Source organism: Mesoplodon densirostris, chromosome 6, assembly GCF_025265405.1.
Source record: "Mesoplodon densirostris isolate mMesDen1 chromosome 6, mMesDen1 primary haplotype, whole genome shotgun sequence".
Classification (NCBI taxonomy): Eukaryota; Metazoa; Chordata; class Mammalia; order Artiodactyla; family Ziphiidae; genus Mesoplodon; species Mesoplodon densirostris.
The window spans coordinates 18,737,101-18,760,736 of NC_082666.1; the positions used below are offsets into that span (position 1 = coordinate 18,737,101).

General features: G+C 39.4%; 1 long non-coding RNA gene and 1 pseudogene across 1 annotated transcript in view; one reads left to right on the top strand and one right to left on the bottom strand.

Moving 5' to 3' along the window:
• Nucleotides 1-22,332, top strand: part of LOC132491928 (uncharacterized) — a 120,926-nt gene extending 98,594 nt beyond the window's left edge. The window contains exon 3 of the long non-coding RNA XR_009532769.1: nt 22,297-22,332. This is a non-coding gene — a long non-coding RNA (uncharacterized LOC132491928). The remainder of the gene's footprint in view (nt 1-22,296) is intronic.
• On the bottom strand, nt 13,734-14,210 carry LOC132492629 (acyl carrier protein, mitochondrial-like; annotated as a pseudogene).
• Nucleotides 22,333-23,636: the final 1,304 nt, after the last annotated feature.

The window sequence follows — 23,636 nt, forward strand, 5'->3', positions numbered from 1 at the left end:
GAAAAGACATTAAGGGTGAGAGACAAGAACAAAAGCAGGGAGCTCCCTTGAGAGCCTGTTTCTATAATTTAGTTTCATTTCCTTGAAAGGAGAGTACAGAATACACCCTGCTAGTTTGCAGCAAGTGTCCCAGTTTGAATAAGGCTCAACCACATGGACAGCCTAGTGTCCCATGTACACCTTCCTTCAGGATTCTGCACTGAAACATGGATGTTGACATATGTCAGGGTCATGGACTGTCCTGATCTTGGAGGGCAGATGCTAACTACCCTCAGGAATTCTTTTGCAACATCAGAAGCTGTAGGCTCATTAGACTCAAAGCATGTGAACCACCACCACAAGTCAACTTTGATTTAGAGCAAAGGAGCTGGCATTGCTTGAAGGTGAGGTCACTGGAATCGGAGCCTTGATGAAGTTTCTCAGAAAGAAAACATTGTGCTGTGTTTGTGTCTCCCTCACATTCCTCCTTCCCTCTTGCCTGGCTTCCCACCACATGTGGGTTGGCTGTTCCCAAGGCCCCAGGGATTGAAGGAAAGTTATTGAGTTTGGAGCATATCAAAGCATCTACACAAAACCAGGGAGAAGCCCCCTTAACCTGGGCACAGTTTTCCAAGGAAAAATACTCCCATGTTTAATGGAAGAAAGAGACTAAAAGAGGTAGCAACTTCAGCCTGTTACAGAAAACAACACTTGGTGTGTACTCATGGAATTAACTACATAATAAGGAGGCTAATTCTCCAGCTGTGAGTCAGAGTCTGGCTGATGTAAAGTGATGGAGGGAAAAGCTCCTGGGAGTTTATACACAGGGAGATTTTCCAGGACTCTTTGTCTTACTGACAAAGGCTGGGACCACAGTTTCAAGATACCTGTGTTTCAGGATCCAGTGGAGTTACGTAAGCCTGAAATGGTCACTTTATTCCTTTGGCTTAAGTTTTCTCTTCTGTAAAATAGGGGTCGCAATATTATTTCTTCTGTAGGGTTAAAGTGAGGATCAGGATGGGAAAGTGCTTTGTAAACTACAAAGTCGTTGCCAGTGTTAAGTTTGCTTTACTCTCATACCATTCAACTAATATGTGTCTATATTTATTTTCAAGACTCACTCTGTGTATGGCCCTGTTCTAAGTCTGGAGACTGAACCACAGTGAAGTACCCAGTCGAGACAGAAATTTAAAATTGTTTGGTTTGCTTATAAAGGTGAAAATAGTGGTAATTTGAAAGGTATAAACAGTTTCCCTGGTTCCTTTGGCCTCACCTTAGGAGGCAGTTACTCATTATCTAGCCACACTCCTTCCTCCTCCAGTCTTACCATCTCAGAAGGTGCTTTCACATGACACTTACCCAATTGCTCAAGTCAAAATTATAGGAGTCATCTTTGATTTCTCTTTCCTTTACCTCTTCCACATCTAGTCTATCACTGAGTCCTACTTCCTTCACCTGCAGAAAATATCCTGAAATCTCTCCTCCCTGGCCAACCCTACTGCTACCATTCAGACACAAGCCATACTCATCTCTCACCCTGCCTGTCATGATGGCTTTCCAACTGCTTTCTCTGTTTCCACTATTATCATCTACCATATCTTTTCTCCAAAGTAGTCAAAAGGATCTTTTAAATATACCATGCCATTTTCTTGCTTAAAAGCATCAAATTATCTGGATTTCAAGTTGCTTAACATGGCTTACTCATGCCCTGCAGGACTGGGCTCTGTCTCTAGTCAGAGCTCAGCTCATCCTCCACATTTTCACTCTGCTCTAGTCATACCAACATTCATTCTGGTCCTTAAGAGCTGATTATTCCCACCTCAGGGCATTTCCCTAGCTGTTTCCTTTGTCTGAAAGCTTTGAGCCCAGATCTTTGCATGGCTGCCTCCTCTTCTTCTTAGTCAAGCCTCAGTCAAACATCTTGACCTCAGAAATGCTTCTCTGACCACCTAGTCTAAGGACTACCAGCCTAGTCACTTTCTCACTATGCTACCTTTTATTTTCCTGGCATTCATCATTATCTGCAAGTGTGCAGTTTATCTGTTTACATCTTTGTTGTCTGTTTCCACCTATACCAGAAACTCCATGAAAACAGGAATCTTTCTTATTTATCTACTTCCATACTCTACCTGGTTGCCAGTCTCACCTTGACACAGGCATGGAATAGCATCTAGGACAAAAGAACCTCCCAATCAGTCTATTTAGAGTGGATGAAGTAGACCCTTTTATACTGAGAAAATCACTTTATAGCCCCTTTTAGGTATCAACGTAGAACAAAAACTCCAAAAATCACTCCTAGTTATTCAAGATGATCTCAGTTGAACACCACCACCCACCTAATGTAAATTCCTCAGATTTAGATGACAAGTTGATAAGCGCACATATACATACATAATATTTATATGTATTTTAAATAAAATCAGGCTTCAGAAAGTTACTTCCCTGGAAAAAATATTCTCCTAAATCATAGAGTGTTCTTGTGGAATTATGAGCAGCTGTGTATAGGAGAAGCAGAGTAGATAAAAAGGAATTATAAGTAAGGGGTGTGTAGATCTGATACATTCATCATATTGATCTAGTGGGAAGCTTGTTAGAGAGAGAGAGAGAAAGAGAACAGAACGGAACTCAGCAGTAGAGAGAACATAGAGTGAATTACCCTCACCTGGTATTATTTACCAGTGCATAGAAGAGTACCAAAAAATCAAGACTGTCTACTCTAGATCAAGGGGACATAATACCCACTTGTGGGCGAATGTGAAGCTTTCCCTGAAGAGAATGTATAATCCCCTTTGTCAGTCATCTGGGGAGCAATCTAATCCTGTTGCAGAAGATACGGACTGGGTCAAGAACTCTTTAGAAACTACGAGGGAAAGGTTGCCACTTTTATACAGAGGCAGGCTTCATTAGACTTGACTGTGATGGAGAGATGCTTAGCAACCCCAAGCAACTGGGATGTGATGGGTGAGGGGGGCGTGCTGGGAACTGGTTCCTGCGTAAGACTGAGAGCTGGGCAAGCATGACTACATAAGGGACCATCAAGTTGTACTTGACCAGTGGATTTTGAATGAAGCCACTTCTTGGAGCAATTATATGTTACACTCTGTGTCCTATGTCCATTTTGTTATCCTCAGTATCTAAGAGTGTTTCCTCATCCTTGGTCAGAGCAGGAGGTAGAAATGAACCTAGCCCAGTGAGGACAGCTGTGCCCAGTGGAATGGCAGTCTAGTGAGGATAAAGGCAACCTACAAAGGTAGATAATGTCCCAACCAGATGGTGTGGAAGAAGGAAGGACTTCCGTCTGCCTGTTTGTATCAGAGTATAACTTGCAAAGGTCTCTTAAACAGCCAAGAAACACTAGGCGGGGTGGTATACCACTTTGGGGGTTTAGACTGGTTGGAGTACATGCTACAATAATTGGGTTATAAAAAGAAGTGTTGCTAATTTTGGAGTCATAGGCTGCTTGTCCAGAGGTGAACAGCTCACATAGAGATGAGAGGACACAGAGTGACCTTCAGGGAGCTTACCGTGGGCTAAGTAGTTTCAGCCTCTCAGAACCCTCACAATACTTCCTATGTCCCCCCAGGAGCGGAGTGCAATAGTTGGAAAATAGCTGAGTCCTTCCTAGAGCCTAGCAGAACTCCACATGGAAAGGGGCTTCTGGAAACTTTCCCTAATCCCAGGGAAACATGTTCTTTAGTCTGGAGGGGAAGATCAAGTCAGTCACATCCCAGAGGAGGGCAGTTGCCGGACGTATGTTTAGGCTTATGTTGCTGGTGGGCTCAGCTCCATGGGTGTGGGACCAGTGCGGCCACACAGACCCTGCACTCAGAAGGGCCACACAATCTGGGTTTAATGCTCCCCAGTCACTGTCTTGAAATCCTTAATTTTTTGTTTGGATTTGTATTGCATAAGTGAAGTCTGATGGTACAGTAGATCATGCACCAGGGGCTTGGAGCCTGAGCTCCAAGCAGGCTTCCCCCTCCCAGCCCTGTCCTTTGCCTTCATCATCCAGAATGCTGACCAGGTAGTGATGGGCAGGGTGAGGCCCGTGTTCCACTGTTGCCCTCTACCTCCTGCGGGGTCCTGAGTGCAGGATGTTTGGGGGTCAAGCACACAGGCTCCATGGTGAATCTGGGAGGGGCATGGCAGCAGCATTCCCTGCCCCAGGTTGGCAGCATCTCTGCCCATGCTGCAGGTGAGTCAGTGGTGGGGGTGAGCCTCTCACCCACCCATGATCCAGGTACCAAGTGTGACCCAGTGTGGAGGTTGCTGTTCTTTGGTGGCTGCACACCCCCGGGTGTTGGAGCAGGGGACCCTGGGAAGGGAAGGTTGCATCTCAGTGTCCATCCAGGGCATGCTACATCAGGCTGGAGGATCCTGCCAACAGCCAGGTGAATACAAAAATGTGTGGCCTGGGGCCCTGTGCACCCAGGAAGGTCTGCACTCACACTATGAGTGTCTTCCTGCCAGAGGGAGTGCAGCATTCAGTAGCAAACATAAAACATCCTGACAGCCTGGGAGAGAGACTGTGGAAGAAAGGAAGCTGTGTTTTTGTACCTTTAATGGCTCTTCTGTCCTAATTTTGAACAAGAAGCCCCACAAATTATATAGCCAGCCCTGGTTGCATGCATAGTTTTTTGACTGTCCAGATCATCTCTGCATTCCTACCCCCAGACTTTACCTGCCCAAGAAGGCAGGGAGACCATTTCTCAAAGGCAGTGACAGAGTTCTGAAGAGTGGTGGTTAAGCAATTGGCAGTTGGGGTTGGAGGATCTCAGCTGAAAGTCTGACAAGATCAGAGCTGTCCCCAAAGTTTCACTTTAGCCTGCTCACTGCACTTTTCGGACGTGGATAGGAGGGGCGCCTAACTAAAGTCTATCCCTAAAAACAAACCTTCAAAACTATGTGAAGTCAAAATGGTGGCTAAAGGTTTTCTTTCCTGTTGGACTGTAGGAATTTTGGGGTGTTTTCCCACCCAGTTATTCCCAACGCAATGTAAAATGTTATAGTTGTAAAACTCCAGAATGTCAGAAAAAGGGAAGAAATCAAAGGTTTTCTAGTTCAACTCATACAATTTGCAAATGGGGAGAGTAAATTCTGCACCACTAAGTGAGACAAAACTGTTCAAAGTTGTTAGAATTAATGGGTGAGTAGCAGAATTTAGATAAAGGACTTCTGAGACCTAGTCCAGGGCACTTTCTACTAAATCTGAGTATTTCTTTCTTCCTTTGGAGTGATTTTTATTTCATGAATATTAGACGTGCCAAAGCTAGCATTTATTTTAAAAAATTGTTACCATGTATTGAGTGGCTAGTGCCTGGCAGGCACTCATTATTCATGGTTTCTTTTAAGGTCACAACAATCTTGTAAAGATATTATCATGGCAACATTTTACAAGTGAGGATGTGATTTCTCCAAAGCGTAGAAGTTGCATAGTTAGTGTGTAAGATGGGATTCAAACCCAGGTTAGTATAACTCTGAGAGCATTGTAGTAGGTTGAATGGATCCCAAAGGATAAGTCCACTTGGAACTTGTGAATGTGACCGTATTTGGGAAGAGAGTCTTTGCCGATATAATTAAGCTAAGGATCTTGAGATGAGATCATTCTGGATTACTGGTGAATCCTAAATCCAATGATAACTGTCCTTATAAAGAGACACACAAGAAGACACAGACACACAGAGGAGAAGGTGGTGTGAAGATGAAGGCAGAGATTGGAGTGATGTGGGTATAAGGCGGAGTGTGAGGTTGCTGGCAGCCACCTGAAGCGAGGGGAAAAGCCTGGAACAGATTTGTCCTCAGACCCTCCAGAAGGATCCAACACTGCCAACACATTGACTTCAGACTCCTGGCCTCCAGATCTATAGAGAATAAATTTCTGTTGGTTTAGACCACCAAGTTTGTCATAATTTGTTTCAGCAGTCCTAGGAAATGAATACACCTGTGCTTTTTTTTTTCACATCTTACAGCTTCTTCTATATACTTTTCTTTCTTTAGCTTACTTCCTAGTCTCAAGTAGTCCCTCAACAGGAAGATTCTCTAGGTACTGGTTAGAAAAAGAATTCAAAGAAAATAGTTGATAACTGATGGCTATTTTGCAAGCCTTATCTGGATCCGTTGATTCAATTACACAAGCAAGAGTTCTTAAAATAAATTTCCTTAGAAAAATTAGGGGAAGCACCTACAGTGAATTGCAAACCATTGTTCCAGTTGCTTTTTGTAAAAAAAGACACAGGCCACTGAAATGATTCATAAATCATGTGATTTTTAATATGGATGATACCACGCAGAACTTCTTTGTTTACCAGGACCTTTCTTTCAAATGCATGGTCTCATTTTGTTCCCATGCGAAGCCTGTATTTCTCATGTTATTTTATTCATGAGAAGACAGTAGTTCAGTGAGTTATCTGCCCAGGATACCATAGCTAATATGTGTCAGAACAGAGACCTAAGCCCAGCTTACTTGCTAAAATGCTTTTACCACTATGAAATAAAAGAATCACTGGCCTTTATGGTACAACCCGTGTTTTAGTGGTGGAGAAGTGACTTGTGCGTTGAACTCTTAGTAGAAGCAGAAGAGAGATCAAAAGACAGCTGAAAGGATTACACACCAGGCTCTTGCTTTTCTTATTTGGTCTGATGCAAAGCATTTTCTGGATAAAGAAAGATGACTGTGTGAGGTATTGTGGAATTTTAAATTGGGATTAAAGTCATAAAACACCCAGATGTTTTGGAGCAAAGCCTCCGAACACGCTAGAGAATGTACAGTGATGACCACAGCTCAGCCACATTTGAGATGCAGATTTGAAGAGAACCCTCACTTTTCTGGTTTGTTCCAGTGGCCATATTTGGGGTAAAAACTCAAATGGGAGTGGGGGTACCCTTTAAAATTTTGTAATATTTATAACGTCTTCTATTCATTTTATGTCTTTGAATCCCTATAGCCCTGAGACGTAGAAAGTACTGTCATCATTTTTTAGAGGGGGAAACTAAGAGGGGGCCAGTGACTTACCCAAAGTGACACAGCAAGAAAGATTTAGTGAGACTGGGATTCTCACCCAGATTTACATACCCCCCTTTCCATCAGACTTTGTAATAAAATTGTACTGTAGAGGTGAATTTGATTCCTGCCAATGGACCAGAAGTTTTACAGTGTGTCATCTGCAGTGTTGGAGCTCAGTGCCCCCAAGGAGCTCTGAGTCAAGTTGGGAAAAGGCAGAAGAAAAAAGAAGCTTTAATACAGCACCTAAATTACAACTACCATTCTGAATACTGACAATTTCAAAAGGTCATACTTGAGTGTTTACCACGAGCTCTCCACAATTAAACACTTATTGTGTACCATCTAGGGTGCCCATTAGAAATAAGCAAGTTCTGACTAATAGTCATTAAAACAAAACAGGTATTTATTAACTGATTTATTAAGAAGTCTGGTAGTCGACAATTCCAGGGCTGGTTTTGTGGCTCAGTGATGCCATCAAGGACCCAGGATTTCAGGACTTCCCTGGTGGCGCAGTGGTTAAGAATCCGCCTGCCAATACAGGGGACACAGGTTTGATCCCTGGTCCGGGAAGATCCCACATGCCGCGGAGCAACTAAGCTTGTGTGCCACAACTACAGAACCTGTGCTCTAGAGCTTGCGAGCCACAACTCCTGAGCCCATATGCCACAACTACTGAAGCCCACGTGCCTAGAGACTGTGCTCCACAACAAGAGAAGCCAGTGCAATGAGAAGCCTACGCACCGCAATGAAGAGTAGCCCCCGCTCGCTGCAACTAGAGAAAGCCCGTGCACAGCAATGAAGACCCAACGCAGGCAAAAATAAATAAAAATAAATTAATTAATTTTTAAAAGAAAAAAAAAGGACCCAGGATTTTATCTATGTGCTTGCTATCTCATGATTTTAAAATGGTTTCTGTAGCACCAGGCCCCAAATGCTCACACTAGTGTCCTAAGGCGGGGGGAAGGGTTCTGTAAAAGGCTCTGTCTTTTTTATCAGAGACTTAACTCTGTGTCAGGCATTGTGTTTATCTCATTTAATTTTCACACATACACATGCAAATAACATTGAAAAAGTTATAATATTGTCTACACCTTACAGATAAGGCAATCTAAGGATTATTTAATTTGCTCAAGATACGGGCCCAGAATTGAAACTCAGGGCTAAAATATTCCAAAGGGTGGGCCTTTAACCACCAGAGTGCTATAAAACCACTTTGCTGAAAGCTATAATCCTTCCACGGTGAAATCCAGGCAGCCGCCAGGTATTTGTAGCCCTGTGACATAGCAGTTGAAACTACTTTCCCCCTTCATTTAACAGATGAGGGCCCTGCAGCAAAGAAGACAGGGAGTCCTCCCAGTTCATCCCATCCTAGACTCCAGCTCAGGTCTCCTGCTCGGCTGTGTAGAAACTTCTCTCTTTATCCCTCCTCAACTTAATTCTGTTTCAGTCTAGGAAAGGACAAGACTAAGACGAGCATACACTTTAAATATTCCAGTGGGCCGGTGAGGTGATAGTGGTGCAGTGGGATGCATTGCTGTCATATCTCAGGCAAGGCTGAAATACCAAGAGTTTTCCTCCTTTTCCCATAAAAACATGCCATGAAAGAAACCACTTCAAGATGCTGTTGTCTTGCTATGCAGGAGTCGGGAGTGGGGAGTGGGGAGTGGGAGGGAAGAAAAAAGAAAAGAAAAGAAAAGAGCCTAGAATGTCTTTCAATGTATATCAGCAGCAAAACTCCACCACTCTCTCCCTTTTAACCACTGCTTACAGCAGAGACTGTTATCAATTATCTTGGCTTCTTTCATAAAGACCTTGACTCCTCTGGCTGGACAAGGGCAAATGAGCCAGAACGGTGTGCTTACGTTTGCCCTGCCTTTAATGTGTCTTCATTTCATTTTCATTTTTTCTTATTCTTGGCTATGCTGTTGTCACTTTCTCTGCACCAGATTTTAATACCTTCAAGACTCGTGATTGCTTTGTTTTGATAGTAATATTCAATTAGCGTAGCCCCGAGGGGCCCTCTCCAAAGTCCTGTCTTTCTTGGTGCCTCATCAAACGTAATTTAGGAATTGGGGTGGGTGACGGGGTAGAAGCTAATAAAGAATTATACCACCATAATGCAAAGCTTAAGCCAATCATATTTTCACATACGTTCTGAAAATTTTGAACTATAGGGAGATTGTAGCAGGCATATTGGGTTCTTAAATCAGCCTAATTTGCCAGACAAATTAGATAATTAACAAGAGATCTTCTTAAAGGGTTTTTAGCAAAGTTAGAGCTGAACATGTGACAATTACAATACATGTTTTCCTCATAAAACAGCCAACGTGATGACTAGTAATTAACCTAGGAACTGACAGAGCATTATTTCTTCTGTTCCTTTCCCAAATGGAATTGTGCCACAATGACAAGGAAAGCCCAAGAGATGTTGATTTGTTCATATAATACATTATTTTCATATATTTATTATTTATGCCATACCTTTGTCCAAAAACATCTATCTGGCACTCCAATGTTAATAACATCAGTATCAAGAAATCTTACTTATTTCTCATAATCTGTGGTGAGATGATTCCAAATAATGTCTCCTAGTTGTAGAGATAATATGTCTAGATGTTTTTTCTTAGAACAGGAGGTATAGATAATATTTTTATTAAACAGAAAGTAACTAGTGTTGAGCACATACACTGTGCCAGGCATGGGACTAAGTGACTTCTAACTATCTCATTTAATTCTTCCAAAAACGTTATGAGGTAGTTTTTATTAATCCCATTTTGTAGAAAACTCTGAAGCTTAGAGAAGTAAAATGATTGGAATCAGATTTATCTGATTTGCAAGGCTATGTTCTTTTTTCTGCATCACAGTACATATGCACACACACAAACACACATGTGTCAATTTGTATTTGTGCTGCAATTCTTCTAATTTGACATAAGGTAGAATATGATGAATGATCCATTTAGTTTTGTTCTTCCAGGATCACACATCCAGAAGTCACCACACACAGACCACACCATTTTAATTTGTGATCCCTCCAAAATACCTAAGTGTGTTGGTGAGAACACAAAAGGTGTCCCTTTTTCCCTAATAAAATATCAAGATTTTTTACCCAAGTTTACAAAGGGAGTCCCATAGTGCAGTAGCTAATGAAGCATGTCTCAAGATGGCTTTGCCCTAATGAGACAGATTTTAGGGACCATTCTCAATATAGATAAGGTACTGCCAAGAGCTGAGGATATCACCAAATTCTTGTTACACAGTAAAACTTTTATATTCGGGGTTTATATTTCCATCCCCAGGAATAGAAAGACCAAATATTCCCAATATATACTCTCTTTTTGAGGGAGTTTACAAGTAACAATTGTATATATTTAAGGTGTACATAATGGTTTGACATATATATGCATAGTGAAATGCTTACTGCAGTCAAGCTAACATATCTCCCCACTTAATTACCCCTTTCCCCCTTTTTTTATGCATAGAGTATCTGAAATACACTCTCTTAGAAAATCTCCAATATTAAGTTTATTATTATCTATAGTCATCATGCTGTATATTAAGTATTTATACTTATTCATCCTACACAGCTGCAAATTTGTACTCTTTGACCAATATCTCCCCATTTTCCCCAACCCTCTGCCATTGGTAACCACCATTCTACTCTCTGCTTCTATGTATTTGACTTTTTATGTTCTACATATAAGTGAGATCATGCAGTTTTTTCTTTCTTTGTCTGGCTTATTTCAGTTAGCATAATGTCCTCCAGATTCATCTATGTTGTCACAAATTGCAGGATTTCCTTCGTTTTACAGCCTGCATAATATCCTATTCTAGCTAGCTAGCTACCCAGATACAAATATTACATTTTCTTTATCCATTCATCTGTGAAGGTACACTTAGATTGTTTCCATATCTCAGCTACTGTGAATAATGCTACAATTAAAATGGAAGTGCAGATATCTCTTCAATATAGTGATTTTATTTCCTTTGGATATATACCCAGAAGTGGGATTGCTGGATCATATAGTAGTACTATTTTTAAGCTTTTGAGGAACCCCTATACTTTTTCATAATGGTTGTACCAATTTATATTCCTGCCAACAGTGTACAAGAGTTCCCTTTTCTCCACATCCTCACCAACACTTGTTATCCTTTGTCTCTTTGACAATAATCAGCCTAACAGGTATCTCATTGTCATTTTGATTTGCATTTCCCTGATGGTTAGTGAGCATCTTTTCATATACCTATCGGCCACTTGTATGTATTCTTTAGGAAAATATCTATTCAAGTACTTTGCTCCCTTTTTTTGTTGTTGTTTGGTTTTATAGATTTATTTTCAAAGGGCAAAACACTTAAGATGATTTAAGTACAAGTCTAAACAGAATTACTCCGTCAATGTCAGCAATGATGCAGAAATGCGTTCTCACTTCCAGACACTCGCCAGCACCTTCTGAGTCTTCTCTCAGTGAAGAAAAGGGGTCTGAAACCCACAGCCAACATCATTCTCGATGGTAAAAAACTGAAAGCATTTCCTGTAAGATCAGGGACAAGACAAGATTGTCCACTCTTGCCACTGTTATTCAACATAGTTTTGGAAATTTTAGCCACAACAATCAGAGAAGAAAAAGAAATAAAAGGAATCCAAATCAGAAAAGAAGAAGTAAAGCTGTCACTGTTTGCAGATGACATACATGGAGAATCCTAAAGATGCTACCAGAAAACTACTCAAGCTAATCAATGAATTTGGTAAAGTTGCAATATACAAAATGCACAGAAATCTCTTGCATTCCTATACACTAATGATGAAAAATCTGAAAAAGAAATTAAGGAAACACTCCCATTTACCATTTCAACAAAAAGAATAAAATACCTAGGAATAAACCTAACTAAGGAGATAAAAGACCTGTATGCAGAAAACTATAAGACCCTGATGAAAGAAATTAAAGATGATACAAACAGATGGAGAGATATACCATGTTCTTGGAGGGGAAGAATCAACACTGTGAAAATGACTATACTACCCAAAGAAATCTACAGATTCAATGCAATCCTTATCAAACTACCGATGGGATTCTTCATAGAACTATAACAAAAAATTTCACAATTTGTATGGAAACACAAAAGACCCCGAATAACCAAAGCAATCTTGAGAAAGAAAAACGGAGCTGGAGGAATCAGGCTCCCTGACTTCAGACTATACTACAAAGCTACAGGAATCAAGACAGTATGGTACTGGCACAAAAACAGAAATATAGATCAATGGAACAGGATAGACAGCCCAGGGATAAACCCACACACATATGGTCACCTTAACTTTGATAAAGGAGGCAAGAATATGCAATGGAGAAAAGACAGCCTCTTCAATAAGTGGTGCTGGGAGAAGTGGACAGCTATATGTAAAAGAATGAAATTAGAACACTCCCTAACACCATACACAAAAATAAACTCAAAATGGATTAAAAACCTAAATATAAGCCCAGACACTATAAAACTCTTAGAGGAAAGCATAGGCAGAACACTCTATGATATAAATCACAGCAAGATCCTTTTTGACCCACCTTCTAGAGAAATGGAAATAAAAATAAACAAATGGGACCTAATAAAACTCAAAACCTTTTGCACAGCAAAGGAAACCATAAAGAAGATGAAAAGACAACCCTCAGAATGGGAGAAAATATTTGCAAATGAAGCATCTGGCAAAGGATTAATCTCCAGAATTTACAAGCAGCTCATGCAGCTCAATATCAAAGAAACAAACAACCCAATCCAAAAATGGGCAGAAGACCTAAATAGACATTTCTCCAAAGAAGATATACAGATTGCCAACAAACATATGAAAGGATGCTCAACATCACTAATCATTAGAGAAATGTAAATCAAAACTACAATGAGGTATCACCTCACACCAGTCAGAATGGCCATCATCAAAAAATCTACAAACAATAAATGCTGGACAGGGTGTGGAGAAAAGGGAACCCTCTTGCACTGTTGGTGGGAATGTAAATTGATACAGCCACTATGGAGAACAGTATGGAGGTTCCTTAAAAAACTAAAAGTAGAACTACCATATGACCCAGCAATCCCACTACTGGGCATATACCCTGAGAAAACCATAATTCAAAAAAAGTCATGCGCCAAAATGTTCATTCCAGCTCTATTTACAATAGCCAGGACATGGAAGCAACCTACATGTCCATCGACAGATGAATGGATAAAGAAGATCCATATATACAATGGAATATTACTCAGCCATAAAAAGATATGAAATTGAGTTATGTGTAGTGAGGTGGACGGACCTAGAGTCTGTCATACAGAGTGAAGTAAGTCAGAAAGAGAAAAACAAATACCATATGCTAACACATATATGGAATTAAAAAAATTTTTTTAATGGTTCTGAAGAACCTAGGGGCAGGACAGGAATAAAAATGCAGACATAGAGAATGGACTTGAGGACATGGGGAGGAGGAAGGGTAAACTGGGACGAAGTGAGAGAGTGGCATGGATATATATATACTACCAAATGTAAAATAGATAGCTGGTGGGAAGCAGCCACATAGCACAGGGAGGTCAGCTCGGTGCTTTGTGACCACCTAGAGGGGTGGGATAGGGAGGGTGGGAGGGAGACACAAGAGGGAGGACATATGGGGATATATGTATATGTATAGCTGATTCACTCTTTTATAAAGCAGGAACTAACACACCATTGTAAAGCAGGTATACTCCAATAAAGATGTTAAAAAAGGGGGGGGTCTGGTATTTTATTCATATACATCCTTCTTATCTGCAATGTAATCTACAATTTCTTGTGGGCACATTAACTTCTCTGTATCTACATCAGGAATTTCAACCTCAAATTCATCTTCCATGGCCGTTATGATCTCCACTTGGTCCAAACTGTCTAAGCCCAGGTCTTTCATAAAATGGGAATTTACTGAGAGCCTTTCTGGGTCAATCTTGTCATAGAGTTTCAAGACGTAAAGGACAGGGTCCTTGATGCCCTCTAATGTCAAAGGAGTGCATCACTATACTGGGGGCACAGCTATGTAACTCCAACTGGAAACTGCGCAAGCAGCGAGGCCGACTGCAGAGCCCCAGGCCTCCTCTGGGCCCCCGCGGGGAAAAGGGTAGTGCTGAGTGGCTGGGCCGTGGCCAGTGTGGGGAGCCTGGTCAGCGGCACAAAGGCCGCAGGCAGTCGGTGGACACAGGCGCAAAGGACACGAGCTTCCATGGCTATGCCAACCCAGGATGCCCAATTTTTAATTGGGTTGTTTTTTGCTATTGAGTTGTATGAGTTTCTTATATATTTTGAATATTAATCCCTTTTCAGATATATGGTTTGCAAATATTTTCTCCCAATCATCATTGCCTTTTCATTTATTGATTTTTTTCCTTTTCTGTGCAGAACCTTTTTAGTTTGATAGAGTCCCATTTGTTTATTTTTCCTTTTGTTACACAAGCATTTGATGTCATATCCAAAAAATCATTGCTAAGACCAGTATCAAGGAGCTTTTACCCTATGTTTTCTTCTAGAAGTTTTATGATTCCAGGTCTTATATTTGTCTTTAATCCATTTTGAGTTGGTTTTTGCTCATGGTGTAAGATAAGGGGCCAATTTGGGCTTCCCTGGTGGCGCAGTGGTTGAGAGTCCGCCTGCCGATGCAGGGGACACGGGTTCGTGCCCCTATCCCGGAAGATCCCACATGCCGCGGAGCGGCTGGGCCCGCGAGCCATGGCCGCGGAGCCTGTGTGTCCGGAGCCTGTGCTCCGCAACGGGAGAGGCCACAGCAGTGAGAGGCCCGCGTACAGCAAAAAAAAAAAAAAAAAAAAAAAAAAAGATAAGGGGCCAATTTCATTCTTCTGCACATGTGTATACACTTTGCTCAGCACTATTTATTGAAGGCTATCCTTTTGTCATTGTATACTTTTGGCACCTTTGTTGAAAATTAGTTGACTGTATATGCACAGGTTTATTTCTGGGCTCTTGATTCTGTTCCATTGGTCTATGTGTCTGTTTTTATGACAGTATCATACTATTTTGATTACTATAACTTAGTAATGTAATTTGAAATCAGGAAGTGTGATGCTTCCAACTCTGTTCTTCTTTCACAAGATTAATTTGGCTGTTTGGAGACTTCTATGGTTCTATATAAATTTTAGAATTTTTTTTTATTTCTGTGAAAGATGCAATTGGAATTATGGTAGTAATCACATTGAATCTTTATATCTCTTTGGGTAGTATAAATTTTTTAACGATATTAATTCTTCCAATACATGAAAGTGGGATATCTTTCCATTTATTTGTGACTTCTTCAATTTCTTTCCTCAGTGTTTATAGTTTTCAGTGTACATATCTTTCACCTCCTTGATTGAATTTATTCCTAAGTATATTATTCTTTTTTATGCTGTTGTTAAGTTTAGCATGATGGCTCTCATTGTATGGTCTTGTTGTGAATCCCTCTAAATAACATGGAGAAGAAATGATAAACAAAGAATAACTTGCATCTTATCCATTTTCTTAGGTTGCCTTTATAATTCTTCCTCCAGGAACCCTTCCATCTGCAAGCTGGATATGATTTCTTTTTCCTCTGAATTCTGTTTTGTTAAGAACAGTGTTGCTCTAATGTTCATGTGCCTTTGAATTACCTGGAAAATGTGTTAAAATGCAGCAGATCTAGGGTGGGATCTCTGATTCTCCATTGCTATCAAGCTCCCAGATGATGCTGATGTTGCTGGTCCATAAACCACCCACTGAGTATAGCAAGAGTTTTTGGAGCACTGGCCACTTCTTGCCTTATATTACAATTACTTGTTTGTGCGTGTGACTTTCTCAGTTGGATTGTAGTAATTTTATTGATGATCTGATTGTAGCTTCTACAGTTTTCTCAAGAATTTCTCTAACCAATCTAAACAGACATTCAGTGACTCTCTATTACCTAAGCTTGTTTTAATCGCGTAACAAGACTTATCCCCTTTGTTTGTCTACTCCCTTTATTATAAAGTAAGAGCATGATCCTTTCAGCTGGAACACAAGCATTAAAATATTACCTGGCATAGAGTCGGTACTTGGTAAATATGGTTTATGGAAGTGATGAGAAAATTTTTTTTCTTACTTCCAAGTTCATCTCCCTTGTATATAATGGCAGATGCAACCACAATGGAGTAACTGTCATGGCTTTCTGTGTTAAAGTTCATCACTTTCTGTAATTCATAGGCACTATAGGAAGGCAGTTAGACTGAACTGAAGGTTGCTAACAAGACAGTTTTAAACAAAAAGGCTTTGTGTATCAGTGTGAATGTGTGTAAATATAAAATATATATAATATAAAAATATAAAATAAATAATACATGTTTTCCTTTTCCCAGTTGGGTCCCTATTCCACCTTCCCACCTGTGATTTTTTTTTTTTTTTTTTTTTGAGATTCTTGATTAGAATCAGGTAAAGAACAATCTCTTTCCTGGGCAGCAAAAACCCAGTATTGATTTTTCTTTATTGACCAATCATACATTGCAGTATAAATATTTATGATGGTGGCACATAATAAAAAAATAAGTTAAATACCACAGAGGAAAATGAAATGTAAATGGGAAAGGATTTCTCGTGGGTAATACATCACTTTATAATCTTACGTTACTCTGAGAAGCACCCAAAGGCTTTCTAGGATCAATGCTCAGATTACAAGACCTCCATCATCACAAACAGACATTTGCAATTTGGTCTCATGTCCTCTTGGGGATCACTCACATCAGGTTTATTTGGCGATTTAGCAAGTGAAATACAATATATATGCAAAGCCCTTCTAAAGTGGCCAGGTGTTTAAATGGAACTCTTCTAATATCTTGGAGCATTTTTGTAGATTCCCCCAAATGTCAGAGTTGAAAGGAGCCATGGAGATCATTATTCCAAGCCTCTCATTTTATGGTGAGAGGAACTGAGGTGCAGAGGAAAAAAGCTGGCCTCAGCTCGCACAGCATGCTGCTAGATGAACAAGAATTTCATGCGGCTCCTACTTCAGCTGTTTCTCCCGATCGTGTCTCCATTAATTCTGGAGAAGGAAGGTTTGGGGAAGGTAGGCAGGGATGCAGTAGGAGTCGAGTGTGGGCAGGTCAGATTAGAAAAGGTGTTTTTCTGCTTAAATACTCAGCCAGACAGTTTTAAAATCTCAAAGGACACAGCAAGCGTCAGCTCATTCTCTTCTGGAGTTATTACTGACTTGGTTAGAATTTATGGAGACAGCCATTTGTTTTGACATCAATTTCTCTTTTATTTACCTAAGAAGGATGGTGACTGATACTGAAAGGTTTTGAGGTCAAAAAGATCCTTAAGTGTTAGTGACAAAGATCTTTAAGGAAAGGTGAATCCTCCCCACCACCCTCTTCCCCATTCTTCAGTCTCCTTGAGGCAAGTAGCTTCCATTTTTGTAGACACAAATCATTTTTTGATAATTCAGAATGCTGGAAGATGGGAAACCCCAATAAATAGCATCGACAGAATTAGAGATAATTAACATACAATGTGTGTGTGTGTTTGAATGTGAACAATATTAGTAAAATAAAATTTATTTTGTGCAGCTAAAAATAAACTATGCATTTATCTTCTATACTACAATTTATAGGAAAGAGAAAAAGAGCATAGGATTTTCAGTCTGTACCTTTGTCCTTTTTATTAACCTTCAGTCTCTTCACAGTGATTGTAGTAGGAGGTGTACAATGTCTCTCTTTGTCATTAACCACCCAAGCACACTTACTGAATAGGACTCCCAAACTGCAAATGGGTATGAAAAGACCTCAGTGAGAGAACATTAAGGATCAGACATACATCTAGACTGGGTAGATATTTCAACCTCCCTATTCAAAACTGCTGTATTTGTCCTCAGAAAGAAATGCCTTTTCAGTGAAATATATGTATGTGTGTGTGTATGTATGTGTGTGTATATATATATACACATATATATGTATATATGCACACATATATATGTACGTATATGTATGTTTTTTGGTTTTTGTTTTAAGGAAAGGACAGAAAGAAGTAACAGCTGCTTTCATGCATTGAAAATGCAGCTATTCAGAGTAACTTGAGTATTCATACCAGATCAGCGATCCAATGCAGTTTGAGATTTGACAGAATTCCCTCAATAGCTCTAAAACCAGAGTCCAGATGATGAGAAGGATACCTGATGTTTGAATTGCCTCTGCAACTACATTTTTTAGGGCTTTCAAATTGCTGCTTGCTAACATTTACAGTTCTCTGCAGCCATAATGTACCACCACGGGATTTGGGAGGAGATCAAAGAAGCAGGAAAGAAATTGCTATTCCCAAATTCTTACCAGTAAAAGATCGGTGCATGTCAAGTAGCTTTTAATGTCCACAAACCCAGTTCGGTATATACACAAGGCCATCTCCATTAGCAAAGCCTACACTTTCTTCATCTAAAATCTGTTCAACTCCAAAGAGGAAAGAAACTCTGCTGTGAATCTTAATAATCCTAGACATTAGCCTTCAAAGGAACTTCTTAACTTTTCAAGTCCTTTTCACATTGGTTACAAGATATACGTGTGCCTTCTGTTTAGAAAACTTGCTCTACATAAACCCCTACTTTTACTTAAATAATTGAGGTAGGTGCAGGAAAATAGAATGTCTCAAAGGAAGGATTCTTCACTTCTGAAATAAGACTTGACAAGGTGCAGAACAGCATGTATAGCACATGTTACCTGTTATCTAAGATCCACATATGCACATACATAAAAATAGAAGAATAAGCAAAAATAAGCAAATTAAAGCAGTTATCTATAGGGAGGAGGAGGGAGACAGGTAAAGGTTAAAATAAAATCTAACTTTGTCTGCATATATCTCATTTTGTAAACAGGACTTTGAACCATGTAAATATTAAAAAAAAATTTTTTTTTTTTCTTTTTGCGGTATGCGGGCCTCTCACTGTTGTGGCCTCTCCCGTTGCGGAGCACAGGCTCCGGATGCGCAGGCCCAGCGGCCATGGCTCACGGGCCCAGCCGCTCCGCGGCATATGGGATCCTCCCAGACCGGGGCACGAACCCGTATCCCCTGCATCGGCAGGCGGACTCTTAACCACTGCGCCACCAGGGAGGCCCTAAAATTTTTTTTTAAATCAGAAATAAAAATGGCAATCCATAAAAGTCAAATAACAATCCATCAAAAAGTAAAATGTAACAAATGGATCTGTGTGTTAAGTCAGTGACTTAGCTACACATGGAAGACTCATTTTAATTGACTATAAATAGGATAATGTGGTAACATATACCAAGGACAACATGAACTGCCAAAACAGTCTTGCTTGCAACAATGATATTGATAGTAATAATATTGGCCTCCTTATTCTAATACTATTATCTTATAGTTGGATAAAGCAAATAAGTATTTAAAAATCAAAAATTTTTCAGCAGATGAGATAAAAATTTAAAATCAAGATGCTAACCAAACCACAAATTGTCTACATGTGGTTGGAAATAGAAAAATATTTTCTTTTAAAAAATATATATATTTCCTAGCTCTGTCCACTGAAAATACTGAGAAGCAATATCCGATCCATAATGACTAGCAGTGACGATCACTGTTAGTTCCCAGATGGTGGTGTTTCAAAATGCTATTTCCCACCAAAAAAAGAAAAAGGGTACCTTGGAGAAATAATTAATTCCCCAGGTCTCAGGTCAGGAACATGAGAGGAGCCTGGGACATCTTATCACACTAGATGGGTAGGATGGGGGTGGGTGGGAGGGAGGTCCAAGAGGGAGGGGATAGAGGTATACATAGAGCTGATTCACTTCATTGTACAGCAGAAACTAACACAACATTGTAAAGCAATTATACTCTAATAAAAAGAAAAAGTAGGTCTATCAATGAATGACATTGGATCAAAAGGACTCATGAGCTGCCATTGGCCAAAAATAGAACATTTGGGCCACAAAGAGAATAATAAATGAAATAGATTTAAACATAAAATATTTTATAATCTATGAGCTCATAAAGATATTTTTAAACAAAAATCCCAAACTCTCATTTTTTTGCCTTTATAAGTGTCAGCTTACTCTGAAAACTGTTAAACATGGGGAAAGAATCAAGCATTAATGTATCTTTCCTATAAGAACTCTACCTCACGTATCCAAATAATGTGAAAAGAAAAGCTTTCTTTATAGACCATTTACAGCTATTAAACACAGGAGTATAAAAAATCAACATTTTAGCACCTTTAATGAAATGATGAACGATCATCAGTGGATTCTGAAACCTTAGGTGAAAAGCTGATAAGGAAGTTTAAATAGATGGATCCAGCTGAAAACCCCTGAATGTACTGATCACTCTTAACATCACTGGAAGAGACATTATCAGACATTAATTTTCTTCTGATGTGATGCAACAGAAATTATAGAATACCTCCATAAGGTATTCTTGCCTAAGAATTAAAGTAAAACTTATTAGTTCATAGAAAATACAGGACCAGGGTAAGATATGAAGCAAGAGTGCAGTCTAAAAATCCAGAATAAGGAAAATTCTGTGGGAGCAAAGTGCGAGTTTCTTCAACAAATAAGTTATACACAGGCTCACATGTATGGGTACACACACATACAGAGGGATGGGGAAACTGTAAAAATAAATTCAAGAAACATATTAATTGTTTTAGGTATTGTTTGGATCTTGCTTTGAAAAAATATGATAAAATGATATTTATTAAAAAATCAGGGAAATTTGAACATTGTGTATTTAGTAATGTTAAGGGGAAAATTGGTGTAATCTTAGTATCATGGTTATATTTTTAAAAACAGTTCTTAAATTTAGACATACATAAGTATTTTTGTGTGAGATATAAAGTATATTAGCGATATTCTAAAACTTGTTAAAGCTGAGAATTCTTATACTAATCTTTCAATTTGTGTATATATTTGACTATTTCTATGACAAAAAGTTTTTAAAATGCTAAAATAGGACTTAACACAGATTCTTTAAAATATTAAACTACTTTAAGATATTAGTACATTTTTGAAAGCAAATGAGAGAAACCCACTCAAACTAGTTTGGCGGGGGGGAAAGGAAATATATGTGTTTATATTCCTGAAAATTCCAGAGATGGAGCTGTCTCAGAAACTCTGAAGATTCAAATGTCTAGATGTTCCATTTCTTCCCCCTTCTCTCTCCCCATCTCCCTCTTCCCCTCCCGCAGTATCTCCATCCCTCCTGTCCACCTCATCCCCTTTCTCTCCTCTAGACTCCACCTCACACAAGTATTACACAATCCTAGTTCAGCCACCCCTGGAAAAAAAGAGAGAAGCTCTCTCCCAGTGAAGGTCTTACTGGTTTCTGGTACAGAAAGTTGAATTGACTTGATCACACTCCCCAGTCACGGCTCAGTCACCTCTAGTCCATTTAAGGACCCTCACTAGTTTACTTTATCCTAATTTATATCTCTTTCATCTCTAATCCCTACTAGCATTTATGTCCCCTGATCCTTAGAAAAAATACTGATTCAAAGTTTTTGTTATGTATACTTTTGTTTATGAGTAACTTTATAAAATACTTATTGTGGTTTTGAATGCATATATACATGGCTGTATATCTCATCTGAAACTAATCTTTTTGCCTTTAAAACTATATATTTTTAAAAAATAACTAATTTTATTGGGGTCTGTTTACATACGGTAAAACACACAGATCTTAAGCATATAGTTAAATAAGTTTGACAAATGTATATTTCCATGTAATGGACATGCTGATCAAAATATAGAACATTTCCATCTCCCCAGAAAGTTTCCTTCTGTCCCTTTATAGTAAATCCCAAGTTAGATGCAACCACTGTTCTGATTTCTATCACCAAAAAATTATTTTGCATGTTCAATGAACTTCATAAGCATGGAATCATAAAGTATGTACCCTCTTATGTCTGACTTTTTTTATTCAACTTAATATCTGTGAGATCCATCCAAGTTTTGGCATATATTAGTACTTTTAAAATTATTTTACTGCTAACTCATATTCCACAGTAAGAATATAACAATATGTTTTAAAGATAAGTATGTGTGTATCTAGTCATTTGCTTCTGGCTGCTTCACAGTATTCTGCAGTAGGCATCTTCCATATTTTACTCATCCAGTCCCCTGGTCATGAACTCTTAGGTTGTCTTCCATAAACTGCTAACCCAAATAATGCTGTGACAACCAACCTCGAGTGTATTCCCTTTGAGAGCTGTGTGATAGTTCTCTGGGGCTTATAAGCATCCTTAATTTCATTAAGAACTGCTGCACTGTAGAATGCTCACATCAGTTTACATTCCCTTCATCTGTGTTCGCAGGCACCGTTTCCCAATATGATGGCCATGTAGAGCATCACAATAAGGTAAGTAATGTTAACCATTTTTCAATATTTAGAGCAGCGCTTTCCAGTAGAAAGTTTTGTGATGATGGAAATAGTCTGTATCTTCATTGTCCAAAATACTAGGTCCTAGCTACACATGGTTATTGAGCACATGAAATGTGGCTAGTGTGACTGAGGAACTTCATTTTCAACTTTATGAAATTGTAATTAATTTAAATGTAAATTAAATAGCCACATGTGGCTCGTGGCTACCATATTGAATAGTGCAGATTTAGAGTCAACCAGGATGATGAGATTAGACTCAGTTTCTGAGTCTAGTTGGAAGTCACTGGAAAGGGATTCAAGGGAATGACATGATACAATTTGTGTCTTAGAAAGATCATTCCAGCTGTGGTAAGGCATAGGTGGAATGGGGTTCAATAGAAGTCAGGAAATATTGCTTGGGATGATATTATAGTAACCTTAGCTTAAAAAGATGGTGGCTTATGTAAGAGCAGTGGAGACTGAGAGAACAGAGAGAATCAAGAGCTTAGGTGGAAGCACTGATAGGACTTGGAAACTGACTTGAAATAGTAGATTCAAAAAAAAAAAAAAAGAATAAGCAGCAAATTTCAAGTTCCTTGCATGGACAATAAGATACATGGCTGTACATAGTTTCTGATGAAGAAGGTCCCAGAAAATTCACATGGGAAATCACCCATCAACCAGGAGTGGTGACGGAAATTTAGTCAAGGTCCTTTGAGTCATGGAAAGATTGTGTGGAGCCAGATTGTCTCCGGGTCTGGAACCCCATCTGTTACTGCTCTGGTTTCACCAAGGCTCATGCCAAAGGTCACCTGGATCCATCCCATACCATCTTTTGCTCAGTCATAGGCTGACAGAGTTCAGCACAAGAGGAATGAAACGACCTGGAGAAGTCTGTAAATATCTGGAAGCTCTGAGGTTGACACAGAAGGAAAAGTCTGGGAACTGATATGTATCCATTGTTTAATGTTGCAGGCAATTAGTGATCAGGAGCAGCTGCTATGGTTAAACTGTTAAAAACTCCAAAGTAAGTGAAACAGAACATATGGGATAGGTTTTATTTCCAAAATACTGCTTTGAGGATAATATTGACATAATTTGCCTATCACATTTTCCCCCTTTGAAATGATTTGTATAACATTTCCTAGAAATAGGCTCCATATGTGTGTTAGCAATTGGTGGAAGAAACTCAAGCTCATTGAAGGAGAGCCAGCTACAAGAGGAGTCATGAATCTACCACTGGAGCCAGGCAGCATTTCTCTTCCTGGAAAAGGTAGATTGTCAACGGAAAGT